Source organism: Oncorhynchus clarkii, chromosome 14 (assembly GCF_045791955.1).
Source record: "Oncorhynchus clarkii lewisi isolate Uvic-CL-2024 chromosome 14, UVic_Ocla_1.0, whole genome shotgun sequence".
Taxonomy (NCBI): domain Eukaryota; kingdom Metazoa; phylum Chordata; class Actinopteri; order Salmoniformes; family Salmonidae; genus Oncorhynchus; species Oncorhynchus clarkii.
In genome coordinates this window covers 12822706-12836749 of record NC_092160.1, presented here as the reverse complement: position 1 = coordinate 12836749, position 14044 = coordinate 12822706, and the positions used below count along the sequence as shown (strand labels likewise).

The 14044-nt window shown below is 42.7% G+C and overlaps 1 protein-coding gene across 10 annotated transcripts in view; it reads right to left on the bottom strand.

The window, feature by feature from the left end:
- LOC139366298 (catenin delta-1-like) overlaps positions 1–10428 on the bottom strand; it is a 44929-nt gene extending 34501 nt beyond the window's left edge. For 6 of the 10 annotated variants that reach the window (XM_071103626.1, XM_071103628.1, XM_071103630.1 and 3 more), the window contains exons 1-2: positions 10285–10419; positions 9259–9337 (exon numbers count right to left, since the gene is read on the bottom strand). The gene's annotated coding sequence lies outside the window, so the exon portion shown is untranslated. Of the gene's footprint in view, positions 1–9258; positions 9338–10284 lie in introns of all 10 variants that reach the window. The other 4 variants (XM_071103621.1, XM_071103627.1, XM_071103623.1 and 1 more) reach the window with 2 other exon arrangements.
- Positions 10429–14044: the final 3616 nt, after the last annotated feature.

The following is a 14044-nucleotide window of genomic DNA, read 5'->3' as shown; positions in this document are numbered from 1 at the left end:
AACCATTACCTCAACTGCACTGACGTCAATATCTCTAGGTCACCATGTCAGCAGATAAAAGCAGAGCGCCTTAGGCTCAATGATAAAGAATACATGTGCACTCAGACGCACGTAGGCCTGATACAACACTGACACACCACGGGTCATATCATCCTGTCTGATTCTGCAGCAGTCAATGTGACTCACCCTAGCCAGGAGACATCAGAATACAGCGTAGCATTCATGCATTAGTTATTAACCCGAAATCTTGGTTACTTTTTGGGTTAAACTACTAATTAGCCTGACGTCCGTTTAATTATTGGATTTCCATTTTGCTCTCGTTTTTTCTGTGTGATCAATGCACAGTTTCTGTAGAGAGCTCACATTTCAGGCTTGATCTGATTGATGTAGTAGTTTCCAACATGCAAATTCTCCAGTTAATTACCATGTTTTCTGCACTAAACTACAATGACCATAATCCATTGGGTGCCCGCCTACTTGTCCAGTCTGTGCTGAGCACTAAGCTATAATAATAGGTGTGGACTAGAGATGAGAACGTGCAATCTAGAGGGCTGGAAAGCAGTTGCTTTGTGAGCTCTCTACCTGAAAAAACATGGCCTACATGGCCTTCAGAAAGTACTCATACCCCTCGACTTATTCCACATTTTTTTGGTTACAGCCTGAATTCAAAATTGATTAAATATATTGTTTCCTCACCCATCTACACACAATACCAAATGATGACAAAGTGAAAACATGTTTTGACATTTTAGCAAATTTATGGAAAATTAAATACAGAAATCTAAATGACGTAAGCATTCAAACCCTTGAGTCAATACTTTGTAGAATCCCATTTGGAATCGATTACAGCTGTGAGTCTTTCTGGGTACGTCTCTAAGAGCTTTCCACAACTGGATTGTGCAACATTAGCCCATTATTATTTACAAAATTCTGGTTATAGATCATCATTTTCAGGTCTTTCCATAGATTTAAGTCAAAACTAACTTGGCCACTCAGGAACATTCACTGTCTTGCTAAGCAACTACAGTGTAGATTTGACATTGTGTTTTAGGTTATTGTCCTGCTGAAAAATGTGAACACATCTCCCAGTGTTTGGTGGAAAGCAGACAACCAGGTTATCCTCTAGGGTTTTGCCAGCGCTTAGCGCCATTCCGTTTCTTCTTTATCCTAACAAACTCCCAAGTCCTTAACGATTACAAGCATACACCTAACATGAAGCCGCTACTACAGTGCCTTCGCACGAAAAGGTATTCAGACACCTTCCCATTTCCCACATTTGTTACATTAGTGTTATTCTAAAATGGATTTTAATTCTCAAACTACACACAATACCCCATACTGAGAAAGTGAAAACAGGTTTAGAAATTTTTGCAAATGTTTTAAAAATAAACACCTTATTTACATAAGCATTCATATCCTTTGCTATGAGTGCTCAATTTTGAGTAAGGTGCATCCGGTTTCCATTGATCATCTTTGAGATGTTTCTACAACTTGACTGGAGTCCACCTGTGGTATATTCAAATGATTGGACATGATTTGGAAAGGCACACACCTGTCTATATAAGGTCCCACAGTTGACAGTGCATGTCAGAGCAAAAGCCAAGCAATGAGGTCGAAGGAATAGTCCGTAGAGCTCCGAGACAGGATTGTGTCGAGGCACAGATCTGGGGAAGGGCACAAAAACATGTCTGCAGCATTAAAGGTCCCAAAGAACAGTGGTTTCCATCCCTACAATGAAGCATGGTGGTGGCAGCATCATGCTGTGGGGATGTTTTTCAGGGACTGGGAGACAAGTCAGGATCGCGGGAAGGAGATCCTTAATGAGAACCTGCTCTAGAGCGCTCAGGACGTTTGCAAAAAAAAATGTTTTAATGCATTTTAGAAGACTAATGTAGCAAAATGTGGAAAAAGTCAAGAGGTTGGAATACTTTCCGAATGCACTGTATGCTTGGAAATATGGAGTGGTAATCAGTAATGTGTTGTATTGGATTTGCCACAAACAATACACTTTGTATTCAGGAAAAAAGTGAATTGCCTGGGAACATTTTTTTGCAGTATTACTTTGCTTAGTTGCAAACAGGATGCAAGTTGTGGAATATTTATTCTGTACAGGCTTCCTTTTCGCTGTCAATTAGGAAGTATTGTGGAGTAACTACAATGTTGTTAATCCACACTCAGTATATCATAGCCATTAAACTCTAACTGTTTTACAGTAACCATTGGCCTCATGGTGAAAGCCCTGAGCTGTATCCTTCCTGTCCGGCTACGGAGTTAGGAAGGATGTTTATCTTTACAGTGACAGGGTGTGTTGATACTCCAACCAAAGTGTAATAAACTTCACCATGCTCAAAGGGATATTCAATGTCTGCTTTGCTATTTTTTTAAATAATTTAATCAATCGATGCCCTTTTCAAATAACATTCACCTTGACATTATGGGGTATTGTGCATAAGCCAGTGATAAAAAAATCCATTTATCCCATTTTAAATTCAGGATGTAACACAATGTGGAAAAAGGGGTGAATACTTTGACGGCACTGTAAGTGATAGATTGCTGGTATTCTGCAGACATAAAAGTATGCCTTATTTAATTTGAAGAACTCAGGACCCTGTCTTTCAAAGATAATCCTTAATTAAAAAAAAATTCACAGATCTTCATTGTAAAGGGTTTAACCATCGTTTCCCATGCTTGTTCAATGAACCATAAACAATTCATGAACATGCAACTGTGGAACGGTCGTTAAGACACTAACAGTTTACAGATGGTATGCAATTAAGGTCACAGTTTTGAAAACTTTGGACACTAAAGAGGCCTTTCTGCTGACTGAAAAACACAGAAAGATGCACAGGGTCCCTGCTAATCTGCGTGAATGTGCCTTAGGCATGCTGCAAGGAGGCATGAGGACTGCAGATGTGGCCAGGGCTATAAATTGCAATGTCCGTACTGTGAGACACCTAAGACAGTGCTACAGGACAGACAGCTGATCATCCTCCCAGTGACAGACCATGTGTAACACCTGCACAGGATTGTTACGTCCAAACATCACACCTGCGGGACAGGTAGGCAACAACTGCCTGAGTTACACCAGGAATGCACAATCCCTCCATCAGTGCTCAGACTGTCCGCAATAGGCTGAGAGAGGCTGGACTGAGGGCTTGTAGGCCAGTTGTAAGGCAGGTCCTCACCAGACATCACCGGCAACAATGTCACCTATGGGCACAAACCCACCATCGCTGGACCAGACAGGACTGGCAAAAGGTGCTCTTCACTGACGAATCATGGTTTTGTCTAACCAGGGGAGATGGTCGGATTCACGTTTATCATCGAAGGAATGAGCGTTACACTGAGGCCTGTACTCTGGAGCGGAATCGATTTGGAGGTGGAGGGTCCGTTACGATCTGGGGAGGTGTGTCACAGCATCATCGGACTGAGCTTGTTGTCATTGCAGGCAAAATAGGAATGTCAGTGTTCTGCCATGGCCAGCGAAAAGCCTGGATCTCTCCCGGTGAGGGCTAGTGCCATTCCCCCCCCAGAAATGTCTGGGAACTTGCAGGTGCCTTGGTGGAAGAGTGGGGTAACAGCTCACAAAAATAACTGGCAAATCAGGTGCAGTCCATGAGGAGATGCACTGCAGTACTTAATGCAGCTGGTGGCCACACCAGATACTGACTTCCTTTTGATTTTGACCACCCCCCCACGTTTGTTCAGGGACACAATATTCCATTTGTGTTAGTCACATGTCTGAGGTACTTGTTCAGTTTATGTCTCAGTTGTTGAATCTTATGTTCATACAAATATTTATACATGTTAAGTATGCTGAAAATAAAACACAGTTGACAGTGAGAGGAAGTTTCTAAACAGTGATTGTCAGACAGCATAGGCAGCAGGTTTATAGCCGCGAAGTGGTAGGACACACACGCTCACAGAACTGGACAACCAAAGCGTGTAAAAATTGTCTGTCCTCGGTTGCAACGCTCACTACAGACTTCCAAACGGACTCTGGAATCAGCGTCAGCACAAGAGCTTTTTGTCAGGAGCTTCATGAAAGGGGTTTCCATGGCCGAGCAGCCTCACACAAGCTTAAGAGAACCATGTGCAATGCCAAGTGTCGACTGGAGTGGTGTGAAGCTCACCATGTGCAATGCCAAGCATCGGCTTGAGTGGTGTAAAGCTTGCTGTCATTGGACTCTGGAGCAGTGGAACACGTTCTCTGAAGTAATGAATCACGCTTCACCATCTGGCAGTCCGACGGACCAATCTGGGTTTGGCGGATGCCAGGAGAACGCTGCCTGCCCCCATGCATAGTGCCAACTGTAAAGTTTGATGGAAGAGGAATAATGATCTGGGGCTGTTTTTCATGTTTCAGGCTAGGTCTCTTAGTCCCAGTGAAGGGAAATATTAATGCTAGTGCATATGACATTCTAGACGATTCTGTGCTTACAAATGTGGCAACAGTTTAGGAAAGGCCCTTCCTTGTTTCAACGTGACAATGATACCGTGCACAAAGCGAGTTCCATACAGAAATGCTGACAAGATTGGTGTGGAAGAACTTGACATGCATGCTGAGTCCTGACCTCAACCCCATCAAATACATTTGGGATGAATTGGAACACCGACTGCAAGCCAGGCCTAATCGCCCAACATCAGTGCCTGACCTCACTAACGCTTTTGTGGCTTAATGGATTCAAGTCCCCACAGTAATGTTTCCACATATAGTGGAAAGCCTTCCCAGAAGAGTAGAGGCTGTTATAGCAGCAAAGGGGGGACCAACTGTAAGAATGCCCTTTATTTTTGAATGAGAGCAGTTGTCCACATAATTTTGGCCAAGTAGAGCATCTCTGCTGCACCTGCAACTGCAGCAACACGTCTGAATGTCTGACATGTGCGCCAGTGTTTGACGATAAATTAGATTAGTCCTTCGTGTCGATTTAAGTGTGTGTGGCTGGTAATAAGATTGAGGAATTAGACTATTAATCCACTTACCTCCGCACACACACTGAACCTCCCAAACACTGTAGTGTACACACACACAAACTTAGCCTACGACCCATGAGGCGAATAGTGATGGCACTGCAGTGGATAGTTGCCGTCTTACAGGCTCCTGACCAATTCTGCCATTTTGTGTGTTTTTAAGCTGATCTTCATTTTTGGGGTGCATAATGTTTCTGCCACATCCTATAATTGAAAACAGCTTCTGGACAGAACAGCGATCACAAACCTCAATTTTTCAATGATCCCGGGACTTGAAAGAGAAGGGGGTTAAGAGGCAAGCAAGGTGGCGTCATTATTAGACTAAGTCGGCGAGCATCTAGACCGCCATTGCCCTCTGATTTGTAACTGAACTGTAATATCCTGTTTCTCGTAGTCGTAGCTGAACATGGACATTATACACCTCACTGGCTTTTCCATGCATCGTTAAGATCAGACGGGTAAGATGAGTGGTGTGTCTCTTTTACCAACAGCTGGTGCAAAATCTCTAAATGTTAAAGAAGTCCCAAGTTCTTACCTCAGAATACCTCATAAACTGCAGATCAGACTATGTAACAAAAGCGTTCTATATTTTTCTGTATATTGCCATTAGCAAACAAGAAAATGCACGTCCAGAGGCAGCGTTTCTCATGGCAAGTGAATTTAATGTAGAGAAACAAATCCGTTTGACCTTATTTTTACCAGCATGTCACCTGTGCAACTAGACGCAAAATATATTTAAACAAATATTTACTCTGTCACCTTTACTCCACACAGAAACCCATACAAATCTGACCATAACTCTATCCTCATGATTCCTGTTCACAAGCAAAATAACTCAAAACAGGAAGTACCAGTGACACGCTCAATTACAGAAGTGATCCAATGAAGCACAGACTGGAATATGTTTACATTTTTCACATCAGTCACCGGCTTCATTAATAAGTGCATTGACGACATCGTCCCCACAGTGACTGTTCGTACATATCCAAACCAGAAGCTATGGAGGCAACATCCACACTTAGAGCTGCCGCTTTCAAGGAGTGGTATACTAATCCGGACGTGTATGAGAAATCCCACCATGATCTCTGAAGAGCCATCAAACATGCAAAGCTTCAATAAAGGACTAAGATCGAATCCTACTGCACCGACTGACGCTCAAGGGGGTAAAACTTGCTAACTATCACAGAATACAAAGGGAAACCCAGCCTCGGGCTGCCCTACCAGACGAGCTAAATGCCTTCCATGCTCGCTTCGAGGCAAGCGACACTGAACCACGCATGAGAGCACCAGCAGTACCGGACAACTGATCGCGCTTTATGTAGCCAATGTGAATAAGACCTTTAACCTTTTCCCACGTGAGTTCCAAATATCTTTACCGGTCACCCCAGCGTGAGTTTTGTTATGCGTGTGATGTCAGAATGCACTCAATGTTCCAAAATGTGATTGTTACAGGACAGTTAACCCATGCTGCCCTCAAACCAAGGCATGCTGCCTGCAAATTATAGGCTGTTTCAACTGGTCAATATCAAATTATTTTTTAACCAGTTTTATTTTCTACCAACAGTTTGAATTGAGGTATGTTCTGCCTCATCATTCACATAGAAGTGACCAATTTCACTGATGCGGACAATTTACATTTGAGGCGTTACTGAACCGGACAAACCTCTATTCGACGAGAGCCCAAGAACAAACTTCCCTCCCTGGCACATTTTCCGGCTGGCGCCTGCATTGCCTTCACTACTAACAACTTTGGACATGTGTGAGTTCCTATCAAAGTAAGTTCCTTATCACGTTACCATTATAGTTTCTGTATATAGCGTCGTCATTTCTACTGTAGCACACCGTATGCATGTATGGAGCATTATGTATTTACTGTTATATTCACATTTTCAAGTACTGGTGACAAATCATACATTGTATAGATTGTAATGGACACGTGTGTAAAATACTTTTTTAAAGGTTGTACTGATTATGATGAGCTAATGCTAAGCTAATTGTCATGTTATGTTTTTTGATATCATACAATGCATTCTGGTTGTCACACCGTTCAGACCAAAGACGTAATAACAAAACAAGGTTAAGGGTTACACTTTCAGAAATGATGGTAGATCACACACCCCCTTCAACATGCATCCTGCAAACAGACCCAAATCATATTGTAACCTTTCCATAATCGCTTGACACTAAAAAAACACGCTGCGGCGCAAACAAATACCCATCGTCTGATAACTTACTGTAATTGCTATAAGCTAATTAATATCATGGTTTCTGTCAGCCAAGAGTTAACTAAATAAGACCGTTCGTCTTAAGTCGCGCTTTCCTCAGTTAGTGCTACATTTTGCAATGTAGCCTACATTTTCCCGGTTTGGATGAGAATGGCGTTATGCTGTCGCTACTTCTGTGAATGTCTGAACATTGCACACCAAAAAAATGCTGCTCACATTGATGACATTACATTTTAAAAACTGTTGGTGCAAAATGCTTGTGAAAGAAAAAGTGTGGCCATCTCAAACACTGACTGTTGCGTCAATCGGAACTGGACATTCTAAATAAGTGTTCTAATCACACCGGTTTGAGCGTACAAGGCCAGGACCACTGCAAAATGATCAGACCTGTGTGTTCATACGTGTCAAAGGGTTAAAACAAGTAAACATTCCACAAGACTGCAGTGCCAGACTGATTACCAGGACACATACTCAGAGCATGCAATGACAGTCTGGTGGGTGTCTTCACTCTTCCTCAACATCAGCAAGACAAAGGAGCTGATTGTGGACTACAGGAAATGGAAGGACGAGCACACCCCATCCACATCGATGGGGCTGTAGTAGAGCAGGTCGAGAGCTTTAAAAACTCAGTCCACATCACTAAGGAATAAAAATGGTGCACACACCTTCGAGAAGGCACGGCAACGCGCTTCACCCTCAGGAGGCTGAAAAGACTTGGCATTGGCCCTCAGATCTTCAAAAAGTTCTCCAGCTGCACCATTGAGAGCATGTTGACTGGCTGCGTCACCACTTGGTATGGCAACTGCTTGACATCCGACCGCAGGGCGCTACAGAGGGTAGCACGTCCGGTCCAGTACATCATTGGGCCAATCTCCCTGCCACCCAGGACCACTATACCAGGTGTCAGAGGATGGCCCTAAAAATGGTCAGACTCCAGCCACCCAAGTCATAGACTGTTCTCTCTGCTACTGCACGGCACCGATGCACCAATTCTGGAACCAACAGGACCCTCTACAGCTCCTACCCCCAAGTGATAAGACTACTAAATAGTTAACCAAATAGCTACCCGGACTACCTGCATTGACCCTCTTTGCACTTGACTCGTCACATTCGCTGCTGCTACTGTTCATTATCTATCCTGTCGCTTCGTCATTTTACCCCTACCCTATATATATATATATATGTACATATCTACCTAGTACCCCTTCACATCGACTCAGTACTGGTACCCCATGTTTAAAGCCAAGTTATCATTCATTGTGTATTTATTCTTTATGTTATTATTTTTTACATATTTCTCTGTGTTGGGCTCGTAAGTAACCTTTTAACTGTTCGTCTACACCCGTTTACAAAGCAATGACAAATAGAATTTGATTGCTTTAAAGACTATAACCTCTAGACAACTCATCTGGTCACACAAACATCGCCTGTAGAATATCAACAATCTCAGCTACTTCACAACTACTAAAACATGGTCTGTTAGTGTACACAGACACACTCAGGTGCTCTCCTGTTCCACCTGCACTGCATCACAGTGACAGTCTCAGGGAGATCCCGTGTTGACTGTTATCAGACTGAGAAACACCTGCACCAGACTTGACTGATATACCCAAATTAATTTCAACATCACCTCACATGAACAAGCAACAAACAGCGACTTAACTGGCTTCCTTGGCTAGACATGAAATACAAATACCAATAATTACAACCCAATATACGGGGTTTGATCCTTCTTATTCAAAGCACATGTCGACAGTTCATCCCGCCCAACCTTTTCCCTAACAAAACAAGTCCACTCAGGAACCACCAGAACAGGTTAGCTGACAGGGGGAAAACACCTGTTGGGGGAATTCAACTTGAAGACCACCCGAACCACTACAACAGTTATATGCAGCCATACACATTGTATAAATAACTGGTAATGACAAAAACAACCAAAGGCAACAGCAAACACATCTAATTAAATATGGTCGAGGGAGAACTTGTTCTTTAGTTCAGGCTTTGGTTTATCTTATAATCCTTCACGTGGGGAGAAAATATGGGACAACTCAACCACCCTTACCTGTGTCAGGTGTAGTCAATACTGTATGCTTGCTTGTCCCCTCGTTTGAAGTGGGGCTGTTGTCACCACACTTCAGACACTAAAACGACAAGAACATAGAAGTTACCGCGAAGGTTTAACAGTGAACATTTTAAGTTAAACATTCCAGTCTTGCATAGTGACTAGTCAAATTAATGAGTTGCACAAACCAAAAAGGTATTTTTGATCAACCAGCCATAGTAACACTGAATGTCATCAAGGACATTCATATGGCAATCGTGCCAAAATAAGGTTTTAGATTTTTTTTGTACCTACAAAATGTTATTTTGCTTAAATTGATAGGTTTAACAGCCAGTTGAATGAGGTCGATTGAGGCCAGGATTATCTAAAATTCAAACAAAAGATCAGTCGGTGCATGGGCATTCAGGGAACGATGGCTACCCTGATTTTAAGATGGGTTTTCATCCAAACATATCTAGTTCACAGTAACTAGCTACGTTGAGCTAATAAAAACAATGGAATACCGTCAGCTAGCTAGTTATGAATTAACGTTACAAGGATGCAGCAAGTTTATTTCTAAAACTCGCGGGCTAGTTCGTTTGGTTGACCAGTTAGCTAACAAGAGGATTAGCTAACAAAGTTATCGTTAGCTGGCTAGCTTGTTTGACTGGCTAACCAGTTTACTAACCATCCATGGTGTGCCTAGATTAGCAGAAACTAGCTGGCAAGCTAAAGTTAGTTGCTAACACACCGAGCAGTCTTGAGTTTGAATTTAAACGAACCTTTGCACGCTGGTTAAAATGTTTGGAAGCTAGCTAGATAATAGGTCCTCCGCCTCCACTTGTGGTAGACACTGGCCTACTAGACAGACTTCAAGCTGGCTATCCGTGTAGAGCGGAATTTGGGCGTTTTAACCCCAATCACGGGCATTGGAAAAGTCGTGCTGATCTGTGCCCCAGTGACCACTCCTTGACGACACTGCGGTTTGCGAAGTAAAACACTGCCAAACGATCCATTCAATAGGCTTGTATATTTTATTTTACTTACATATCCGTCTCGTATTCTCAGCCTCTTCCTAACGTATTTATTTTATCCCCGTTTCTTTTTCTTCTTCTTTCCTGGTTTCTCGGTCAAACTCGGTCGGAGCAAAGCAACGGGACGAATACATAGGGGCTAGAGGGCGGGCATAACAGATAGATATTTTTCAATATACCGTAAATACGGATAACAGCTGGCCGAACAAGATTCCGCCCAAGTAATGGTGTCACAGGTTGCAGAATGAACAGTCAGGAGCACAAAGCACACTAGAAAATGTACATCTCCACAAATATCCAACTGAATGGACATGAAAAAAAAATATATATATATATATATATACAGTGGGGCAAAAAAGTATTTAGTCAGCCACCAATTGTGCAAGTTCTCCCACTTAAAAAGATGAGAGAGGCCTGTAATTTTCATCATAGGTACACTTCAACTATGACAGACAAAATGAGGGGGAAAAAATCCAGAAAATCACATTGTAGGATTTTTAATGAATTTATTTGCAAATTATGGTGGAAAATAAGTATTTGGTCAATAACAAAAGTTTATCTCAATACTTTGTTATATACCCTTTGTTGGCAATGACAGAGGTCAAGGTTTTCACACACTGTTGCTGGTATTTTGGCCCATTCCTCCATGCAGATCTCCTCTAGAGCAGTGATGTTTTGGGGCTGTTGCTGGGCAACATGGACTTTCAACTCCCTCCAAAGATTTTCTATGGGGTTGAGATCTGGAGACTGGCTAGGCCACTCCAGGACCTTGAAATGCTTCTTACGAAGCCACTCCTTTGTTGCCCGGGCGGTGTGTTTGGGATCATTGTCATGCTGAAAGACCCAGCCACGTTTCATCTTCAATGCCCTTGCTGATGGAAGGAGGTTTTCACTCAAAATCTCACGATACATGGCCCCATTCATTCTTTCCTTTACATGGATCAGTCGTCCTGGTCCCTTTGCAGAAAAACAGCCCCAAAGCATGATGTTTCCACCCCCATGTTTCACAGTAGGTATGGTGTTCTTTGGATGCAACTCAGCATTCTTTGTCCTCCAAACACGACGAATTGAGTTTTTACCAAAAAGTTATATTTTGGTTTCATCTGACCATATGACATTCTCCCAATCTTCTTCTGGGTCATCCAAATGCTGTCTAGCAAACTTCAGACGGGCCTGGACATGTACTGGCTTAAGCAGGGGGACACGTCTGGCACTGCAGGATTTGAGTCCCTGGCGGCGTAGTGTGTTACTGATGGTAGGCTTTGTTACTTTGGTCCCAGCTCTCTGCAGGTCATTCACTAGGTCCCCCCGTGTGGTTCTGGGATTTTTGCTCACCGTTCTTGTGATCATTTTGACCCCACAGGGTGAGATCTTGCGTGGAGCCCCAGATCGAGGGAGATTATCAGTGGTCTTGTATGTCTTCCATGTCCTAATAATTGCTCCCACAGTTGATTTCTTCAAACCAAGCTGCTTACCTATTGCAGATTCAGTCTTCCCAGCCTTGTGCAGGTCTACAATTTTGTTTCTGGTGTCCTTTGACAGCTCTTTGGTCTTAGCCATAGTGGAGTTTGGAGTGTGACTGTTTGAGGTTGTGGACAGGTGTCTTTTATACTGATAACAAGTTCAAACAGGTGCCATTAATACAGGTAACGAGTGGAGGACAGAGGAGCCTCTTAAAGAATAAGTTACAGGTCTGTGAGAGCCAGAAATCTTGCTTGTTTGTAGGTGACCAAATACTTATTTTCCACCATAATTTGCAAATAAATTCATAAAAAATCCTACAATGTGATTTTCTGGATTTTTTTCTTCTAATTTTGTCTGTCATAGTTGAAGTGTACCTATGATAAATTACAGGCCTCTCTCATCTTTTTAAGTGGGAGAACTTGCACAATTGGTGGTTGACTAAATACTTTTTTGCCCCACTGTATATATATATATATTTTCAATTGGGATGGGTTCAAAACTTGATGTTGAAGTTGTGAAATGTCCGAGACTCACCCCCCAACAATGTAAGGAATGTCCCAATTTCCTGAAGATTCCTGAAGAGACCCCCATGATGGTGTAGAGTCTCTAGGCTAAAAACCACAGTACAAGATTGCTAAAAGGAGGCAATGCTGCACTCTAGAGGTAAAACTACAAACAACTGTTTACTGTTATATACAGTGACTACGAAAAGAATTCAGCAGACCGCTTGATTTCCACATCTTGTTACTTATTCTAAAATTAAATGTTTAAAAAATCCTCAGCAATCTACACACAAAACCCCATAATGACAAAGCAAAAACAAGTTTTTGTAAATGTTTTAAAAATAAAACATTAAAACATACCTTATTTACATAAATATTCAGACCCTTTGTTATGAGACTCAAAATGGAGATCAGGTGCATCCTGTTTCCATTGACAATCCTTGAGCTGTTTCTACAACTTGATTGGAGCCCACCTGTGGCATACTCAATTGATTGGACATGATTTGGAAAGGCACACAGCTGTCTATATAAAGTTCCACAGTTGACAGTGCATGTCAGAGCAAAAACCAAGCCATGTGATCGAAGGAATTGTCCATAGAGCTCTGGGACAGGATTGTGTCAAGGCACAGATCTGGGCAAGCGTACCAAAACATTTCTGCAGCATTGAAGATCTAAGAACACAGTGGCCTCCGTAATTCTTTAATGGAAGAAGTTTGGAATCACCGAGACTCTTCCTAGAGCTGGCCGCTCGGCCAAACTGAGCAATCGGGGGAGACGGGCCTTGGTCAGGGAGGTGACCAAGAACCTGATGGTCACTCTGACAGAACTCTAAAGTTCCTCTCTGGAGATGGGAGAACCTTCCAGAAGGACAAACATCTCTGCAGCAATCCACCAATCAGGGTTGTATGGTAAAGTGGTCAGACGGAAGCCACTCCTCAGTAAAAGGCTTTGCCAAAAGGCACCTAAAGGACTGTAAGACCATGAGAAACAAGATTCTCTGGTCTGATAAAACCAAGATTGGCCTGAATGCCAAGCGTCACGACAGGAGGAAAGCTGGCACTATCCCTACGGTAAAGCATGGTGGTGGCAACATCATGCTGTGGGGATGTTTTTCAGCTGCAGGGACTGGGAGACTAGTCAGGATCGAGGGGAAAGATGAACAGTGCAAAGTACAGAGACATCCTTGATGAAAGCCTACTCCAGAGCGCTCAGGACCTCAGACTGGGGTGAAGGTTCACCTTACAACAGATCAACGACCCTAAGCACACAGCCAAGACAACGCAGGAGTGGCTTCGAGACAAGTCTCAATGACCTTGAGTGGCCTAGCCAGAGGCCGGACTTGAACCCAATCGAACATCTCTGAAGAGACCTGAAAATTGCTGTGCAGCGATGCTCCCCATCCAACCTGACAGACCTTGAGAGGATCTGCAGAGAAAAATGTGAGAATCTCCCGAAATGCAGGTGTGCTAAGCTTGTAGCGTCATATCCAAGAAGAATCAAGACTGTAATCGCTGCTAAAGTTGTTTTTTAACAAAGTACTGAGTATAGGGTCTGAATACTTAAATAACTGATATCAGTTTTTAATAAATTAGGAAAATTTTCTAAAAACCTGTTTTTGCTTTATCATTATGGGGTATTGTGTGCAGATGGGGGAAAATCTAATCAATTTTAGAATAAGGCTGTAACATAACAATGTGGAAAAAGTCAAGGGGTCTGAAAACTTTCCGAAGGCACTGTATATATGAGTATTGGCTTAGTAGTGCAGCCACTGAGTCAGAAAAAAAGCATTTGCTCATTCATTCCTTC